Consider the following 5,567-nt stretch of genomic DNA (forward strand, 5'->3'; position numbering starts at 1 on the left):
AAAGAATTTACAAAAGGTATATTTGGAGGCATAGTCTAAGAGATTTAATGAAGATTATTTTCTTTTCTAGTTGATATAAAAGAGATACAAATTTATAATTTTGATATTTCAATGAGAATGACTCATGATATTTAAGTTATTTTTGCAGTGTTACTACTTTTTAGAAATGAAAAATTTAATAACTGTTTTGGAACTATTTTTTTGTTTGTTTCAGATTTTGAAAATCTGTTCCCTGGATATTTATTATGCAAAAATTCACGATGGAGCAAGGAGTAACAACCATTGAATTTTATATTGAAAATCACCGCTCCATTGTTCTAATACAGAGCACACATGTGCTATTTCCATGTTGGGAGTCCACCCGCAAGCCCAGCAATACAGCACTTGGTTTACCATCTCTAGCACCAGGGGCGTGTTGGTGATTGGCCACAGGCGGGGAAATCACATAGATTCTCCTGAGCTTGGAATTTAGTGGACTTCCTCTTGCAGTAAGTGCAAATTTATGCATGTACCATACAAGGTGCAGTTGGTGCATGAAGTAAAGCCCAGGACTATCCAGCAGCTGTCCTGAAGGACAATGTTCGGGAGGAAATTCAAGCACTGGAGGCAGACACCTAAAGAGCCATCATGAAAAATGCCTTAGAAAGAGCCTGTACTTGCAAAGTGGAAAATGAGGTCATTTAGGAGACACCGTTTTTTAAACATAGCTAAAAATCATTCACATTTCTTGTACTTTATATTATAAAAAATAAATAGAAAAAAGTAAAAAACCAAAAATAATTATTCAATTTTTAAATGTTAAAGCAACTTATGGGCCACCCTGTATTTTAGAGAAATGAGGCATTTTTATATTTGGTATTGTGAAACAAACTCATTCTGGAAGTGTTTTTTCAAAAATATTTTTCACAGTATGAATCAGTGATTTATTTAAAATATTACTCAATCATATAAGGGAAATAAATAATAGAATGTGTCTGATTTTAATAGTTATACATGGCTAAAATGACCATTTATTTAACTTTAGCACATTAATATGGATAAAAATGTAAGTATGTGGTTAGGAATGATGGTTTGTTCTGTCATTGATGACTATAGATATACCAGTAGGCGGTCTTGTAATGTTCATTGACCATATGTCTAAGTTACTCCATTGGAAATGTTTGCAGGATAAATAAGTTTTACATCTCAGATGTCACTGAGCATTTCACAGGACTACTTGGAATATTTCTTATATTCACTTTTTTGTGTTCGATTTATGCTGGCATGTTAGATAGCACATACTTGCATACTATGTGCTTCAACAGCTTTTGAGTTGGTTGTACCTAGAAACACTAAGTTCTGGCAAAAATTCTTGTTTTATATTTTTAAACATGTATTGGGAAGTTTTATTTTAATTTATATGTTCCCTATAAATGATTTTTAAAATGTAGTGGATTGTAGAAACCAATTAAATGCCTAGAAATAACTTCCATATCGGATTAAAATATCAGATATAGTGTATGGGAATATTTTAACTTTCCCTTTGGTGTATCAATATATGAAAAGAAGTACATTCTTTCTTCAACCATTTTCTCTTCAATAGTGTCTCATAATCTTACTCATATGAAATTATGCCACAAAGCTAGGTCATCTATTGGCAGACCCTTCCTTCAAAATAAACTCTAAGCTTTGGGCTTCCAGAAAGATCTTATAAATTATATGATGTATTTCTCACTTGCATACTGACTGGGAATTTAGTTCATGTACCTTCTGGAGCTGTGCACTTTTTAGGCCATTGCATTATATTATACAGAAAAAACTGTGGGTAATCATTTTTCCAAGTATTTTAAAGCCATGTCAGGTAAAGCATAACTGGTATTTTAGCTTTATAAGAAAAACAACCTATATCTCTACTTTTATACTTTAAATGTTTAAGGTAGTAATTTAAAATAATAATTTGTATATAATTGATGATAAATCAATATTGATTCTTTTATTGATCTGCATTTAATTTGGCAAATGCCCTAATATCAAATTTTGATATCTTAAGTATTAAATAATTATTGTATCTTCTAATGTGAAAATGAGAACATGTAGGTTTACATAGCAATCTAATTCAGTGAATTTTTATATGAAGAAAAAACATTATTAATTTACTGTTACATATTTAAATAAGACCCTAGGAATGACAATCCCAACTTATTGATAATTTCTAAAAATTCTGCTGGGCCCATAAGAGCTAATATCCTATCTAATAAAAGAGTAATATATAAATTAACCATCACTCCATGACAAAGATGGTGGTGCCCACAGCCAATAAGGAGGGACTATGCAAATTGAGGGTCACTCCGTGGCAAGAATGGTGGTGGCCGGGCCAGTGGTCCAGGATTGTGAGAGGGATGTCCGACTGCCGGTTTAGGCCCAATCTGTAGGATTGGGCCTAAACCGGCAGTCGGACATCCCCCAAGGGGTCCCGGATTGGAGAGGGGGCAGGTTGGGCTGAGGGAACCCTTCCCTCTCATGCATGAATTTCATGCACTGGGCCTCTAGTTATAAAACAATTTAAGTCAATTATTAATAAAAGTTACCAAGGTCAAGAGTCTTATCTAGGTTCTAACAATAAGAAAAACTTCAACTCAGTGGAACAGAATAGTTAGCCCAGAATAAACTCACATCTTTTTAAAAATATATATATTTTTATTGATTTCAGAGAGGAAGGAGAGAGAGAGAGAGAGAGAGAGAGAGAGAGAGAGAGAGAGAGAGAGAGAAAGAGAGAGAGAGAGAAACAGCAATGATGAGAGATAATCATTGACTGGTTGCCTCCTGTTCATCTCCTACTGGGGACTGAGCCCTCAACCCAGGCATGTGCCCTTGACCAGAATTGAACCTGGGAACCTTCAGTCCACATGCTGATGCTCTATCCACTGAGCCAAACCAAAACTCACATCTTTATGGCCCATATACATAATACAAAAGATGCAAAAATATACAATGGGGTAAAGATAGTCTATTCAATAAATGGTGCTTGGAGAATTTGGCACATACATGCAAATAGAAAGAAAGAAGAAAGAAAGAAAGAAAGAAGAAAGAAAGAAAGAAAGAAAGAAAGAAAGAAAGAAAGAAAGAAAGAAAGGAGAAAGGAAGGAAGGAAGGAAGGAAGGAAGGAAGGAAGGAAGGAAGGAAGGAAGGAAGGAAGGAAGGAAGGAAGGAAGGAGAGAGAGAAAGAAAGAAGAAAGAAAGAAGAAAGAAAGAAAGAAAGAAAGAAAGAAAGAAAGAAAGGAAGGAAGGAAGGAAGGAAGGAAGGAAGGAAGGAAGGAAGGGAGGAAGGAAGGAAGGAGAGAGAGAAAGAAAGAACAAAGAAAGAAAGAAAGAAAGAAAGAAAGAAAGAAAGAAAGAAAGAAAGAAAGAAAGAAAGGAAGGAAGGAAGGAGAGAGAGAAAGAAAGAAGAAAGAAAGAAAGAAAGAAACAAACAAAGAAAGAAAGAAAGAAAGAAAGAAAGAAAGAAAGAAAGAAAGAAAGAGAAAGATCTAAACCACCTTCTTACACCATACACTTGTATAAACTAAAAATTGATTAAAAATTTAAATATTAGACTTGAAACCATAAAAATTCTAGAAGATAGCATAGTCAGTAAAATTTTGCACACTTCTTGTAGCAATATTTTTTTCTGGTATATCACCTCAGGCAAGAGAAAAAATAAGCAAATGGGACTACATCAAACTAAACAGTTTTGCACAGCAAAGAAAACCATCAACAAAATGAAAAGACAACCCACTGATTGAGAGAATATATTCTCCAATGAAACATCTGATAAGGTGTTGACATCCAACATTTATAAAAAACATAAAAAACTCAATACCACCCTGACGGGTTTGGCTCAGAGGACAGAGCGTTGGCCTGCGGACTGAAGGGTCCTGGGTTCAATTCCAGTCAAGGACATGTACTTTGGTTTCTGGCACATCCCCAGTATGGGGTGTGCAGGAGGCAGCTGATCGATGTTTCTCTCTCATTGATATTTCTAACTCACTATCCTTCTCCTTTCCTCTCTGTAAAAAACCAATAAAATATGTTTAAAACAAGCAAACAAACAAAAAAAAAACCCTCAACACCAAGAAAGCATACAATCTAATTTAAAAATGGGCAAAATACCGAAATAGACACTTTTCCAAAGAGGACATACAAATGGCTAATAGACATAAAAAAGTTGCTCTAAGTCGCTAATTAACAGAGAAATGCAAATTTCAGCCACGATATCACCTCACCCCCCAGAATGGCTATCATCAATAAATCAACAAGTGTTGGTGAGGATGTGGAGAAAAGGAATTTTTATTCATTGTTGGTGGGACTGCAGATTGGTCCAGCCACAGTGGAAAGCAGTATAGAGTTATCTCGAACAATTAAAAATGGGACTGCCTTATGATTTAGTGATTCCACTTCTGATAATATATCTGATGAAACCCAAACTCTAATTCCAAAAATATATGCACCTCTATATTCACTGCAGCACTATTGACAATAGCCAAAAATTGGAAGCAGCCTAAGTGCCTATCATGAGATGAATGGATAAAAATACCATGGTAGAGAGAACCAAGATGGCGACGATATAGGCAGACGTGTCCCAGGTCGTGTCCCGGAGCAAATGGAGCGAGCAGCTGAAGCTAGTAACACTCACACCGAATTGGCGAAATTGCTCAGCTGGTGAGAGGGTTTACAGCCTGAAAGAGCAGAACTCCCCTGGTAAGGTAAAAAAAAAAAACAGGGATTTGGGCAGGAAAGTTTGCCTGACCTCTGAGCCCAGAGAGTCGGAGGGAGACCACGCTGCAGACAGCCGCGTCCCTCAGGACAGGCACAGCCCCTGACGGGGGAAAGGAGAACCGCGGGATTCCTGGCGCCGCCAGGGAAATTGAGAGCTGGGTTCTGTGGTCACAGAGGACTGAGCCTAAAGGGGGCAGCCTGAAGAGCTGACCTGACCATGCAGTCCCGGTAAGAGAAGAAGCTTACAGAAACCAAGCCTTCCCCGTTTCCGCGGCCGACATTTGTTTGTTTGTTTTCACTGAATCCTGTTCATGGGACATTTTGGATACAGACACTCACCTGTGCTGAAGAGAGGGAGAGTGTGCTGAGGAGTGGAATCTGGGGAGAGACTGGGGAAAGAGGGGGAGCTGGGAGAGGTGGCAGTGAATTGAGTGCTGAGACACCCCAGAGCCCGGGACTGGGGCAGCCACCCGCTCCTGAGAGGGAGTCTCCTCCCCCCAGCCCCCAGGCAAGGAGCACAGCCACACCCAGATTCCACCCTGTAGGAGATCAAGGATTAAGATAACCTGATCAGTCCCTGGGAGTTAACAGGGTCTGGCCTATAGGGGGATTTTCAATCCCAGCAACAACATAGCGCCCATAACTAACTATTACTCAGTCAGCTCTGGGCAGTGAACTTCCACTGGACAGAGAGGCCCTATAGCCTCAGAGGCCAACCCCAGAACACTGCCACCCAGAGGCTGACCCACAAACTGACTCTTTGCTAAACACAAAATAAGGCAGTCTGGGAAATAAATGCGGCATGCTTTAAAATAAGGACTGTGGTTTACAAC

This window comes from Myotis daubentonii, chromosome 3 (genome assembly GCF_963259705.1).
Source record: "Myotis daubentonii chromosome 3, mMyoDau2.1, whole genome shotgun sequence".
Lineage (NCBI taxonomy): Eukaryota > Metazoa > Chordata > Mammalia > Chiroptera > Vespertilionidae > Myotis > Myotis daubentonii.